Source organism: Macaca nemestrina, chromosome 3 (genome assembly GCF_043159975.1).
Source record: "Macaca nemestrina isolate mMacNem1 chromosome 3, mMacNem.hap1, whole genome shotgun sequence".
NCBI classification, from domain to species: domain Eukaryota; kingdom Metazoa; phylum Chordata; class Mammalia; order Primates; family Cercopithecidae; genus Macaca; species Macaca nemestrina.
In genome coordinates this window covers 982,163-997,394 of record NC_092127.1, presented here as the reverse complement: position 1 = coordinate 997,394, position 15,232 = coordinate 982,163, and the positions used below count along the sequence as shown (strand labels likewise).

Sequence of the window (15,232 nt, the reverse complement as noted above, 5' to 3'; positions counted from 1 at the left end):
CTAACTACTCAGTAGTGGGGTTAAAAAGATACACTACAAATGCCTGTTCAATACAGAAAAGGACAGTAAAAGAGGAAGAGAAAAAAAAGAGAAATAAGACTAATAGAAAACAAATAACAAAATGTCAGTCTCACCACCCTACTGACAATCATTTTAAATGTAAATGGACTCAATATTCCAAACAAACTTCAAACATTATTAGATCTTTTAAAAAGCAATGAAAATACACTTAAAAGTAAGAAATATTTACAGTGACAAAGAGATATTTTGTAATGGTAAAAGAGTCTCAGGGAAAGAAGATGCAATATTTATAAATTTTCTTCCATCAAAAAACAGATGTCCAAAATAATTACAACAAAACATGACATAATTAAAATAAGGGAAAAAATTAAAAATTTTAGTACTTTTCTCTAGGAATCTATAAAAGTAGTACAAAAATATTATAAGAATACAGAAGACTTCAACAAGAATATAAATTTCTTTAACTTAATTGATACTTAGAAAAAATTCTCTGGAATAACTCAAGATTTTGCCTATTTTTCCAACCACACATACAAGATTGACATAAAGTAGACAACATGGTGGGCTGTAAAACACATCTCAAAAATTTTAAAGGATTAATATAATAAAGAATATATCCACTAACAACAGAGAAAAACAGTATATATTAATAACAAATTAATTGAACTGAAAACCAAATAACATACTTTTATCCACTGGTCAAAGAAGAAATCTCAAGGAAATTAAAATGTATTTAACTGAAGGAAAATAAAAATATGAGAAAAATTGTCATATAGATAAAGCAGCACTTAGAGGTAAATTTATAGCTTTTTATCAATTTCATAGAAATTTATTTCATTGTTGCTTCTTATAGAAATAATAGAAACGTCTATACAAACTTTTCCAGAAAATAAATAGTAATACCTTCCAATTTATTTTTTGAGTCCAATATTACCATAATACCAACACCAAACAAATAAATTTTTAAAAACCATGTAGATCAATATTCTTAAAGATATCTGCAAGACCTCTTAATCAAATGTGAACAAGATAAATTCAACAATACATATCATTTAATGTATTCTGAATAACTAAGCATTATCTCTGCAGTATAAAATTGGTTTAATATCTAAATCTATCAACGCAATTTGACATATTAAGTAAATAAAGGAGATTATATGATCATTTCCATTGATACGGAGAAAAAAGACACTGGAGATATTCAACCCTCATTAAAAATATGTCCTCAGCATTCCAGAAAAAGAACTGAATAAAAGTAATCTACAAAATTCCTGTGGACACCTTCACAGTTAATAGCTGAATACTGATTGCTTGGTACAACATCAGAAACATGGCAAGGATTTTCATTCTCACCACTTTTGTTTAATATTTCACTGGGTGTTCTGGTCAGGACAGTAAGGCAAGAAAAAGAAACAAAACTCACAAGAAAGTGGGGAGAGAAAAAGTAAAGTGTCATCAATGACATAGAATCTTGTTTGCAGAATATTAAGAAACCTAAAAATAAGCTAGCAGAACTTACAAGTCACAAAAATCAGTATAGAAATTTAATAATATTTATGTATACTAGAAACAAACAATCTGCAAATAAAATGTTTAAAATACATTCTTATTTTTTATTTATTTTTTTTTTGAGACTGAGTCTTGCTCTGTCACCCAGGCTGGAGTGCAGTGGCGCGATCTTGGCTCACTGTGATCCCCGTCTCCCAGGTTCAAGAGATTCTTCTGCCTCAGTCTCCTGAGTAGCTAGGAATACAGGTGCCTGCCACCACGCCCGGCTAATTTTTGTATTTTAGTAGAGACGGGGTTTCACCGTGTTCGTCAGGCTGGTCTCGAACTCCTGACCTCAGGTGTTCCTCAGGCTCCTAAAGTGCTGATTAGAGGTGTGAGCCACTGTGCCCAGCCTAGTATTATGGTTTTCTCCTCTTTCTTCCAAGCTACCATTTCTCTTCATTATCTCCCTATTTTCTAGTGTGTGTGTGTATATATATATATATGTATTTGAGATGGAGTCTCACTCTGTAGCCCAGGCTGGAGTGCAGTGGCTCAATCCTGGCCCACTGAAAGCTCCACCTTACAGGTTCACACCATTCTCCTGCCTCAGCCTCCCGAGTAGCTGGGACTATAGGTGCCCGCCACCACGCCCAGATAATTTTTGTATTTTTAGTAGAGACAGGGTTTCACCGTGTAAGGCAGGATGGTCTCGGTCTTGATCTCCTGACCTAGTGATCCACCTGCCTCAGTCTCCCAAAGTGCTAGGATTAAAGGCGTGAGCCACCCCGTCTGACAAAAATACATTCATTCTTAATAGCACCACACCGGCTTCAGAAAGCTTTGCTCTTGGAAATTCAGAACTTTCTTTTGTTTCAGTTAACCTACTTCTTATGGATGCATCCCAGACCACGTCATCATTCGAAAGTATTCTGTCTCTCCAAGTGTAAATCCTGAGATTCTCCTCCTATGTGTTTCTCTTTCCCTATCCTGACATTCTACACCTAAATGAGACCCAATACCTTTTCTTATGAATTCACCATCTAGAATGGAACATGGGTATTACCCATGAGCGAAGTCAATACCCCACCATCACCCAAACACTGGTGCTGTGACCAATTACCAGCCTTCCAAGGATGGCTGGGGAGAGGGGAGGAAAGGCTTGGCCCTAGAAACTATGTTGAACCTGGGCACTGGAGGATGTACAGGATGTAGATATATCACTTTTTTGAAGAGAAGAGCATGGGCAAAGGCGCAGTGCGTTAGTCTGCCAGTGTTGACATAATAAAAAAAACCAACAGGCAGGTTAAACAACAGAAATTTATTTTCTCACAGTTCTGAAGGCTGGAATCCAAAATCAAGGTGCTGGCAGGGCTAGTGTCTCCTGAGGCCTCTCTTCTCAGCTTGTAGACAGGTGCCTTCTTGCTATGTCCCCACATGGCCTTTCCTCTCTGTGTGAACATTGCTAGGGTCTCTGCCTCTTCTTGTAAGAAAGCTAGTTCTAAGAGATGAGAGCCCCATACTTATGGTCTCATTTAACCTTATTTATCTTATTAAAAGTCCCCATCTCCAAATAAACATGAAGGTTTCAACATATAAATTGTGAGGGAACAATTTGGCGCATAACACACAGATGTACGTGTGTGGGAAACAGGAAGAAACTAAGGTTAGCTAGAATATTGGTCAGGGAAGTTTGAAAAGTAAGTTGAAAGCTAGTCTTTTGAAGGTTATGTTTGAAGGGTTTGTGCGTGTGTGTGTGTGGGTGTGTGTGTGGGTGTGTGTGCGTGTGTGTGCACGTGTGTGTGTGTGTGGGTGTGTGTGTGGGTGTGTGTGGGTCTGGGTGTGTGTGGCTGGGTGTGTGTGGGTGTGTGTGGACGTGTGTGTGGGCGGGTGTGTGTGTGGGGGTGTGTGGGCGGGTGTGTGTGTGTGTGTGTGTGGGTGTGGATGTGGGTGTGTGTGGGTGTGTGCGCGCACGTGTGTGTGGGTGTGGGTGTGTGGGGGTGTGTGTGTGGGTGTGGGTGTGTGTGGGTGTGTGTGCACGCATGTGTGGGTGTGTGTGGGGGTGTGTGTGTGTGTAATGGAAAGGTTTGAAAGGTTTGCTCCACAGTGCATAATTATAATTCTGAGTTTTAGAAATGGAAACAATGGCAGGAGAGATGATGTATTAATACAGAAAGTAGCTAAAGTATCAGAAGGTGTAAGAGGGCCTCAGTGAAAGTGGTGGGGCCGAAAGGCAGGTGAAGTGGCTAAGTTAACCAACATTTGAGAAGGAGGGGAGAGGAGCAAAGGAACCGTGGCGAGGTGTGGGTGTGCTCCTGCAGCAGGGCCGTTGTGGGTGCTGGCGTCGGGGCTGGCAGCGTGCCCGGAGCTGTAGCCTCGGACGCCATAGGCCCGGAAGTGAGGGAAGGACACACGGGGTAGGCCGAGAGCACACCTTTCAGGAACACCCACCTTTAAGGGACAGACGAAGACAGGACTGCCACGCGAGGAGACCAGAAAGTAATGTCCTGAGGGAAACGAAGTCTGAGAAAGTGTGTCACGGAAACCAAAAAAGAGAAAGTGCCAAGGAAAGAAGAGGATTTGCAGGGTAAATATTCCCAATGTGTCAGACAGAATGCTATGGAAAGGGAAGCCTGTGAGTTACTAGTTGGGAGTGCACAGGTGGTTATGCTAAAACTGTTTCTTCAGAAAAGGACGAGCTGAGCCATGTTGTTGTGAGTTGAAATTAAATGTCAAGTCTTAACCTTGCCTTTGAAAGATCAACTCATCTGACTAACTCTTCTAAGGAGGCTGAAAATAAAAAGACAGTGCTGAAGTTAATAGTACTTTTCGGACAAGGAGAAACATGAGCGGTATACAGACAGGTGGGTGGTTAGATTTTGCGGCCCAGAGGAGGAGGGAGGGAGCGCTTAACAAAAGCCCAGAGCAAGAGTGAGCCTTCCACAGAGTGTGCACAGCTGTGTTTGGAAGAGGGTCTTTCTCTGTAACGGGAGGAAAACTTCACCGGAGCTGACACCCATCCAGTGCCCACTGGTTCAGCCATGCCTGTGTGTGAAATACTGCAGTGCTCTCACAGTGGTGGTGGTGTGGCTGTGGCTCTGAGGGCTCACACGCCAGCTCTCTCCACATCGCATCTGCCATTCCAGCCCACATCCTTCCCAGCAGAAGGCCTCTGAAACGTGCATTCTAGTTCTCATCACTCAGTGCCTGTTCTTCCCTGATCGCTGAGTATTTTCAGTATCACCCCTGATGTCAAAGTTGTGAATACAGATTTGGGGCTTGACGTAAGAGAAGCTAGGGAAGCCCATGTCTCTGATTTTCAGGGATTCGCATGTTAAAAGTCATCTGCTGGAAAGGACAAAGCAAACATGATGAGGGAACATGAGAAGAAAGAAAAATCAGGGAGTTGGAGTTTCCCAAAGTGTTTGGAGAACCGGGCTGAGATTGGAGCTTGCACAAGTGTCTTGGTGCCATCACCACTGCTATGCGATATTTTCTAAGAGGAAACAAGAACCCGGATACCCAGGAGTTGACCCCATTTTTAAACAGATTAAGTCTTGGCAGTGGAAAGACAGAGACACAGGAAAATGGCGGGCACTGGTGAGAGCACTCTTACCAGATTGCGAGGTCCAGGCTAGGCGGGAAGGGACTTTAAGTCGTGGGAGGGCCCAGGACTATGAGAACAGGTCAGAATGAAGTGAAGAAACGCCATGGTAACAGAAGCCTAAGGCACAGGAGGGGAGAAGGGCTGAGGGACAGGAAAGAGATAAGGTAAGAGAGGGATAGGAAAATAATGTCAGCATTTCCAGTTTCAGAGACGGAGCAGTTTTGAGAGATGCTGTGGTCTGGGAATCTGGAGAGAAGGTGAACTGAAGCAGAATTTTCCCTGAGTCAGGAAGAGCAAAGCCAAGTGAGGCAGGGGTGATGGTGGTTGGGGTGGACACTGTAAGTCAGCCTGGAAGGCAGAAGGAGGTGAAAGGAGAAAAACAGAGAAGTGAGCCAAGTGATAGAGAAACATGACCAATAACAACATGAAGGAAGTCGGTGCCATATCCCGAGAAACCTGAAAGGCAGAGGAAACGTGAGGCCAGTTCTCACACTGATTGTTATGTTTCCAATGTGATTCAAACGGAGATTTGCAAGGACCAGTGCTTATTACTAATGTGTGTCGCAGCAGATGTAAAATAAAACTGGTTCTTACTTCAAAACTTTTTTCCAGCAGCACTGCCCACATGGGTCTATTTGCCAGAGAAAAGGTGAGCGGTGCCCCTCTGGACATATTCACACAAACTATGATCTGAAATTGCACTGTTTGAAACACATTGCTAAAATCTGGTTGCTCAAGAAATGCATCACGCTGCCTTCCTATTCAGAGTTCCAGCATAACTCTTTACAGTGAAGTGAGCAGTGCATTGTCATCCTGGAAAGCCTGGCTCCTTGGTTGAACCTCTAATGATTTCTTGGCCTTTTATTGCTTGAGAGAGTAAGGGGAGTGGGACCGCAGAGTTATTGCAGTAAGAATGCTTGCCCTGGGATTTCTGCAGCCACCGACCTGGCTGACGGGTTCTATTCTCTAGTCAGCATTTGCCTTTTTTATTGTGATTTTCTTTCATGCATAGTGACAATAAATAATACATCTCTCAGCACACGGCCCATCACCATGGAATCCAAAAGCCATTCAGTATCGAACCTTCCCTTTGGAACTTTAAGTGCAGAGCTGCTGGTTGAGAAAGCCACATCCCCAATATGCAGAGATAATAGAAATTCAGAAGTTTAACGCACCTGTGCTATGTTATAAAGCAAAGGATATACAGCAATGCAAGACCAGCATAACTCAAACAAGGTATCTTTCTCAAGCAGTAAAAATCTCCAACCCATTAAAATGACTGATACTATTGCTCTGTATTTATATAGTGTCTTCCTACAAAGGAGCTTAAAATGTTTTACTAACATTTTCTCATTAACTCTCCCTTCATCTCCATGAAATATGTGGTGAGGGTTGGGACTGCTGTTTCTTCTTGCATTACCTGTGGTTAATGTGATGCCTGGTGAGGCCGTAAACCCAAGGTCATTCTGTGGGTTGATGACAATAAGAGCTCCTTGTACTCGTTTCTCTCCTTTCCTCCAAGTCAGTGATGATGACTCAGTCCAGCTTCTCTCTGTCTTCTCAAATCAGTGAGAGTAGATCTGGTTGGGGATAACTGCCCTAAGATGATACATTGAATTGATGATAATATCAGCAAGTTTTCATTTATCTAAATTATTTGCCATTAAATACTTTCATAATAATTATCTGTAATTTTTCTGATAGGCAATGGGGAAGAGATTAGTGTAAATAATAAAAGAAGAAAAATCATTAATCAGCTCTGCATATTTCTGCTTTTGAAAAATATGAACTCAAAAGAGGAGAGAAACACTAAAAAAAAAAAAAGAGATCTATCTGAAAAACTAGTATGGTTTACATGCGTGGAATCACCTTGTCTTCTGTGACTGTGATAATAGTTCAAACAAACGTCTTCACATTACTATAAGAGGGGAAATGGCTCACAGCACACTGAAAATTTTAATTAAGACCAAAATATTTCCTTTAAAAAATAACATCATAAAGCAACAAAATTGCCTCATTTTGATTAACATATTCAATTGCCTGAAATTAGTTTTTTTAAAGGATCTTCCACTGTGACAATGTTTTCTTGTGCCTCTGTGGTTTTATCATACTGTCTCTTCACCCCAAGCCCTTCGTAGTGGTATCATTTCCTGAAGTCTTTCTAGAGCCCACAAAAATGTAGGTCTCTCCATCTACTGGGCTCCCCCTGTTCTCTGCAGGAGCGTTTCTTGTGTAGCTCTCATCCCAAGATTCCCCATGTGTGTCCATGTGTCAGCCTCCTCTCTTAGATCTCAGCCAGCTAGTTATCAACTGTCCTTCCAGAGCCTGGTATATGAGACACATTCTCATTGAGAAGAATGAATGATTTAACCAGTCCCTGCTGGTTGCACTGCATCTTACTGCCTTACTCCATTTATTTACTGCGTGATTCTATAGCTAGAGAAATATAAACGAAGTAATGAATGAAGGCATCCAGCTGATCGATAAATGTATTGTGGTGAACATGAGGTTCCCTCCAGCAGTCTTAGAACAGTATGTCCACAGCAGGCTTGACTTTCAGCATCAACGAGTCCATAGGTCATGTGCAAAGTCAGCTATTACCTTGGGCCTTCCAAGGAGCCTCTCAGTCTGCACAGTTTATTCACAGTGAGGAAAGGTGTAGCTACTAGACAGCATTTTATCATCGTTCACTGATGTGTCCACTTATGTTGGTTTATTTTCTAAAATAAATTGGTTGCCGTCTTGAGTATCTTCCATTAATTAAGTTAACAGCACAGGATTTAAAAACATTTTCTTTAACAGCTCTCAGTCTTACTCCCAGACACGAGTAGAGCCATGACCGTTCTAATATTTAAAATTATTTGATGCTTTCACTTTAATTGGACAGTTTGGATTCTCATGATAGGTTAATCCCATGCTTTGCCAAAGATTGTCGTATCTTCACTCACATTCCCTTCCTCATGAATCCTTTCTACTTTTTATCATTCTTTGGGTTTTCTGTCACCTTACCCCTGCCATACATGCACACACACACACACACGCAACATGTGTATATACAATAAGTTTCTATTAGGGTAGCATTGTACAAATGGCAGGCATTCAGTAAATGTTTAGTATGCATTTTAAAACAGTGTATGCAAGACAGAGTGATCATCAAAAGTCATATGACTCTTCTCCTTTCACGCAGCATCCTTCAAAACTGTATTATAGAAGGGAGATAGCTTAAATACTCAGGCTAAAATAATGTACATACATTTGTGATAACAATATTATATCTCACTTCATAAATTGACAATTTGAATATTTTGGTGTAAAAATTTAGAAGTATAACTTAATCCTATTAAGAGACATCATCAGTGAGATACATTTGATGTCAAATCATGTGATTAATAACTCAAATTCGCCGTGACAAGGCACTGCAATAAGAACTTTCCCAGATAATAAACTTGACCACGAGTATGCACTGCCGATCAAAGATGAGGATCGGTATTCTCATAGGTTAAGAAAAGTACCTTTGCCGGGCGCGGTGGCTCAAGCCTGTAATCCCAGCACTTTGGGAGGCCGAGACGGGCGGATCACGAGGTCAGGAGATCGAGACCATCCTGGCTAACACTGTGAAACCCCGTCTCTACTAAAAAAATACAAAAAAACTAGCCGGGCGAGGTGGCGGCGCCTGTAGTCCCAGCTACTCGAGAGGCTGAGGCAGGAGAATGGCGTAAACCCGGGAGGCGGAGCTTGCAGTGAGCTGAGATCCGGCCACTGCACTCCAGCCTGGGTGACAGAGCAAGACTCCGTCTCAAAAAAAAAAAAAAAAAAAAAAAAAAAAAAGAAAAGTACCTTTGATGGTATTTTAAAAAAGTTCTATAATTCAGTATTTCCTTCAGCTCAGTGGGCACGATGGTGTCGGTTAAGACTTTAAAGATGTTATTATCAAAATCACGTTACTTCTCATAAAGAAGCATTTTGCCTCATCAACTTCAGAGTATAGGTTCACTGCTTTGAAACGTTGTTGAAATGTAAGAGACTACAAGCAATTCTAGTAATCAGTATGCAATTGTTACACCAAAATGCATGAGTTTTTCCATGATTCCTCTTTCTAGTAATAATTAATTACCTAGTGGGTTTATTTATTTAGAGTTTTGAGGATTGCAAGTATGTTTCTTTTTGTAAATAGATACTAATTCTTTTATTCAAGTGGACATAGAGAATGAACATTCCCTTAGTTTTTAAATTTTATTGTAAATGGATTCCAGATTAGCATTTGCCTTATCCATGTATATGTGGCTGTCATCAGGAGGTCATCAGGAGGTCATCAGGAGGCCATCAGGAGGTCATCAGGAGGAGGTGAACAGCTGTTTACCATAGTAGTAACAGTGCCAATGGTAATAATATTAACTCTTTAATTTAATATCCACTATGTGCTTTTTTCTATGCTAGACATTTTCTATTTATATGATCATATTTAACATTTTATGTGTAATTTTACACTAGCTTTCTACTTTTTCTGAGTCTGATCTTCCCAAAGGTATCTTACCACAACAAGTACTGGAGTAAGAACTATTTTAAATGCCAGTTTTATACATGTCTCAAATTCCTCTGGCTTAAACATTCTGTTATTCTATCTCTTTAGAATAAATATATTTTTATTAAAGAACTCTCTTTTTAATAAATGATTTTTTTTTTCTAATTTCCTCTTCCTCTTTTTTCTCCCTCTGGTGGTGTGTGGGTCTACCAGGTGCCTACCCTCCCCCGTAACTATGCCCAAGGGAGCCTATTCCAGTCATTAATGCTGCATAACAAGTCACTCTAAAATGTGGTGAGTAAAGGAACAGCGACTGTGTTGTGTCTCATAGCTTCTGTGCTTTGAAGTTGGAGGAGCTCCTCTGGCTTGTGGTTTCCCAATGAATTGCCCACAGGTTGTGGCTGAAGCTGAGACCACAGGAAAGGCAAGGCTACGTCCTGGCCAGGTACCCAGGCACCTCTATGTGATCCCTGGGTTAGTTAGGGCTTCCTCCCCAGCTAATGGGGAGGCTGCGTGAAGGCAGAAATCTGTTTCCGTGAAAACCAAGCTCTTCAAAAGCAAGTATCCCCATGGTCATCACCTTTCTGGACCCAGCCTAGGGAAGCACACAAGTTACTTCTGCTGCACTGCCCAGATTGCAGGCAAGTTACAAGCTCACTCATATTCCAAGGAAGGGAACATAATTCAGAATGCTCAGGGCAAATATTGTCAAGATCCCTTTGCAAGGGCGTGTGGAATGGGAAATATCCCTGCGGCCACTTTTGGATAATACAATCTGCCTTAGGGTCTGTGGTCGTTGGTGACCTGAGCCGCAGAGGCTGCTCTTCTCGGTAGACTGGGCTGTGGTGATGTGCCACTGATCCTGTCTGGCCTCTGCCTCTGGCTCCCATGTTCCTCTATTCCACAGGCTCCTGGTCCTACCCTGAGGGCTCACTGTCCTCTCAGCACCCCTGCTTTGATCACCAGGGCACATGGAACCCCACACATTCTACCCACACTATGGACAACTAGGAGTGTTATCTCAGGCTAACAGGTGTGTCATCTCAGGCTAACAGGTGTGTCCTGCCAATCCAAAGGAGGGGTTTCTGTTATTTTGAGGGAAAGAGGTTTAACCGCCCAATGGGTTTTTCCTGCTTGCTGCACAAATACAGACCACGTTATTACAGTGAAGAAAGAGTTTAATTGATGCCAGGCCATGTGGGACATGGAGTTATTAAATCAATCTCTTTGAAGGCTCTCATAGGTTCAGGGTTTTTCAAGGGCAGTTTAGGAGAAGGTGCAGCAGTGGCTAGGAAATGGGTGTTTGCTGCTGATTGGTTGGGATGGAGATGAACTCATAAGTGGCTGAAGCTGTCTCGTGAGCAGAATTGCTCCTGAGTGGTGGGTGCTATACAGGTGGTTTGGCAGGTCCAGGTGCAGCCATCAGTGTCAGAGATGCAAAAAACCTAAAAAGCGATTTCAAAAGTCCAGTCTACTATAGAGATATTATCTGCAGGAATAATTGGGGGAGTTGTTTATCTTGTGACCAGTCTATACCTTAGCAGAATTTAAGCTCTTTTTCTCCCCCTAGCCCAGCGGTCTCTCGTTAGCTTTACAAAGGTGGTTGAGTTCTGAGGAAGGGCTGTTATCACTTAAACTATAACCTAAATGTCTTCCAAATGTACCTAGGCCCAAGCCCAGGAATAATTAAGGCAACTTGAAAGCTAGAGGCAAAAAGAGGCACTGGCAAGATCAGACCTCCCCTACTGCCTTAATTTTCTCATGGACATAATTTTTTCGAAGGCCATTTCAGAGGCCGTCTAGCCTTGGATGGCTCAGAAACCTTCATGACTCTGTGGAGGGTTCCATATCCTCTGTCATTAGAGAGACCCTGTGATGGGAGGAACAGGGAAATAAATTTTGCTTTTTTTCTTCTCACTCTTCCTTACATATGTCCGCATTTGCAAACAAGATTAAACCTATGGTTATTAACACATAATAAAACATCATATGTATTCATTCATCCAATGGATAGAATTCATTGAGCACTGGTCAGTGGCAGGCTCTGTCCCCAAGAAGCCTGCATGTGAATGAAAAAGACTGATGTGGGAAGGATGGACATAGTAAACAAGTAATTAAAGGCCATGGGAAGGGATGAGGAGACAGAGCACAACAGAGGGTGACATTTTGGAGACAGTGGTGAGTAGAACCTCTTCAAAAAGGTGATTGTGAGCAGAGATCTCAGAAAGTTCCAAAGCAAATTGTGTGTAGACCTGGAGGAAGAGCACTTGAGGCAGAGTGCAAGGCCCTGCTCTGAAAACACAGGGGCAGGTTGCTAGAAGAAAGTCAGTTCCTGCTCTGAAAACACAGGGGCAGGCTGCTAGAAGAAAGTCAGTTGGAAACAGCTCAGACTGATTGAGGGGGAGATGGGCAAGAGAAGATGTTTGCAGAGTTGGAGACAGCAGAGAATCCCTGATGCAGGCCACACAGGCTGCTTTCGGGAGTCGGGATTTTATTCACCGAGGAGGCATGTCATGTGTGCCATTCTCATCTCACCTTTTTCTCTAACTTGCTTCCAGGGCCTGTCTATGTGGATGTCACAGACCCAGGCCGTCCTGTTGTCGAGGCCAGGGGAAAGCTGCTCTTTACCCTCTGAAGGTTTGCTGAAAAATCAACTCATGAAAGGAGACTAACAGGAGAAAAACATTTATTTGATCATAGCGGAGCCTTCAGACTGAAGACCCAGAGATGCAGGGGAAATTCCCCTTTTTTATGCTCAGGTTCAACAACATATGGACAGCTGTGTGGAAATATGATTAAACAAAACGGGTGTGATCTAATGCTGAGACACTGAGTGGGGACACCCAGCAAGGCCTGCCACTCACGTTCCGTTTGGCCTCTGAGCAGCATCCTTCCCTCCCGGTGTGGGGCGGGGCCCTCTCTGCACCGGGTCTCATGACCTACAGTCAAACAAGGTAGGTCAGAGGGTGTCTTTGCTGCCAGTGTTGCATGGACTTGAGGGGGCAAAGCTGGAACAATATTTTAGGTTTTATGGCTGGCTTAGGGCAAAAGGGGTTCTGGTTTCTATAACCTGCTTTGGGGAAGAGGGATTCTAGTTTCTATGGCTGGCCTCAGGAGAGAATGAGACTGAGATAGGTGGGCAGGAGACAGTCAGGGAAAAACATTTGCTTCGGGGGCCTTCATTTTGGGTTATTGTTTTCTGAGTCCCAATACCATATACTACTTTTTCTTACAAATAATGAACTACAATTTTTTATACTGTCCTCTTATTGATAAAATATAGGTTCCTCATACTGTTCACGAAGCTGGTTTATTGTTATTTATGCTGAAAGTTTCTGTCTTAAAATAAGACATTGATTTATTTTCTTTTTTACTACTATTGTAAAATAATGTAGTTTCTATGACCTGGTTTTGTGGGTTCTAATTTGTCATATTTTTACTTTGTTTTCTATTTCTCCTTCCTCTGCCCACTGTTGTATAGATTTCATTTCCTTAATTCTTAATTCCCATATTGGCTTTCTCCGGTTTGAAATTAAAGCAGTATACTTTTATATTTACCCTGAAATGGTCAACATGCATGCTTATCTTTGGAAAGATTAAAGTGGCTCAATATCTTTGTCATCTTCCCAAACAATACAACTCTATACTCTTCTCATCTTCCATATTTTTTAGATGTAGAATTTAATATTCATTTTTCTAAAAGTTTCCCCAAAATTATCTTAAGGTTTCTTTTCAGTTCCAATCAATACCAATCTAAATGTAACAACTTTTACCAACCTCTATGTATACAATTACTTTGTATTTATTTCTTCTTCTGGGTTTTTCATTGTTGAAGCACATCTTTGGGGAGAATTTTCAGCAAGCCTCTGTCAGCAGTAAACTCAGTCTTTTATATCTGAAGTTGCCTTTGTTTTTCCTTACAATGATTGCACTGACATTTACCAATGCCAAAGAAAAATCTGTTGTCTTGTTCCTTTGCAAGTCATCTGCAGTGTTTCTTTGTTTTGGATGGTTCAACTCTGTACCGCAGTGTATGTGGGAATTTGTTTTTATTCATGCTGCTTGAAACTTAGTATAAATCTTCGGCCTGAACACTCACATCTTCCTTTAATTCCAGGAGACTCTCAACAAATTTATTTAGAAGATTGCATCTTAACCATTGTCTCAATTCCCTGCTTTGAGCTTCGAATAGATAATGACTGGAGCTTTGGCTTCTCTCCTCCACTTTTCAAATTCTCTTTCATATTTTCTATCTGTTTTCCTCACTGGTCTCTATATTCAGTCATTTCCTCTTGTTTACATCTCAGTTCACTAAGCCCGCTAATTTACTAAACCTACTAATACTTCATTCAATTTATATAATGTGTAAAATATCTGATTTTTTTAAAGCAGGACATCGTATTTTTTAAGAAAGTCTTGTTCTTATTTTATATTTTCTCCCTTCTCTTTGATATTTCAAATCGCTTCAGAAGTTCACTTTTGGAGTACAGGCCTCTTGTTTTTATGCTGATGACCTCCTGTTAGGAATTCTCTCCCGTCCATATCGTATGAAATTGGACTGCATCACTTCTTGGTGTGTGCTTGGAATCCCAGTTCTGTGTGGATTACTTGGAATTCCAGTTTTATGTGGATTCTGTTGTGTCTTTGGATCACTTCTTGGCATGTGCTTAGAATCTCAGTATTGCATGGATTCCATTGGAATCCCAGTTCTGTGTGGATTCCATTGTGTCTTTGGGACAATGGGCAGTTTTTCTAGTTTCCACTTCACAGAGGAAGTACAATGGTTCAAACATTTGCCCTTTTACCAACTCTCAGGGTGGTTCTGGGCAAATTACTGAAACTCTCTAATTCTGATTTCTAATTCTCATTTCTGGTTGATTATCTAAAGGCTTCCCTGCTTGGTCATGCTTTTCTTGGTAATTTGTCTCCTTCTTTTATTCTTTTTCCAAAGAAACCACATAAACCACTCAAAAATGGGATTGTTCTGCCTACCCTCATTTCTTTTCTACTCATTATTACATTAACTGTGAGTAAATTGAGTTCTTTAATTAAAAATCTCTAAGTCCTCACACCTGTAATCCCAGCACTTTGGGAGGCCTAGGCGGGCAGATCACGAGGTCAGGAGATCGAGACCATCCTGGCTAACACAGTGAAACGCCGTCTCTACTAAATATACAAAAAATTAGCCGGGCGAGGTGGCGGCGCCTGTGGTCCCAGCTCCTCCAGAGGCTGAGGCAGGAGAATGGCGGGAACCCGGGGGGCGGAGCTTGCAGGGAGCCAAGATGGCGCCGCTCACTCCAGCCTGGGCCACAGAGCGAGACTCCGTCTCAAAAAATAAATAAATAAATAATAAAAAATCTCTAAGTCTAGGAAATTGCAACACTGAGACTCGTTTTCCCATTAGAAACACATGGACATGGCTTCAGTGGTCTTCCCTGGCCTTTGTGAAGTTGACAGAAAATGATGTTTGGGGAAGTCTTGGCAGTTAAGTGCCTTCGTGTTTCCCGATAAGTCTCTGACTTTTCCATCACAGGTCCCAATAGCAAACCTGAGTAAGAGCTACCGATGGGCCAAGTCCAGCAGCGCGTCTTAGC

General features: G+C 41.7%; 1 long non-coding RNA gene across 3 annotated transcripts in view; it reads right to left on the bottom strand.

The window, feature by feature from the left end:
* Positions 1-15,232, bottom strand: part of LOC105466524 (uncharacterized) — a 67,044-nt gene that overhangs the window by 42,741 nt on the left and 9,071 nt on the right. Inside the window, exon 3 of one of the 3 annotated variants that reach the window (XR_978230.2) lies at positions 6,015-6,715. The exons of 1 other annotated variant lie outside the window; for it this stretch is intronic. This is a non-coding gene — a long non-coding RNA (uncharacterized lncRNA). Of the gene's footprint in view, positions 1-6,014; positions 6,716-10,750; positions 11,084-15,232 lie in introns of those variants that run through there. One more of the 3 variants, XR_011620699.1, reaches the window with a different exon arrangement.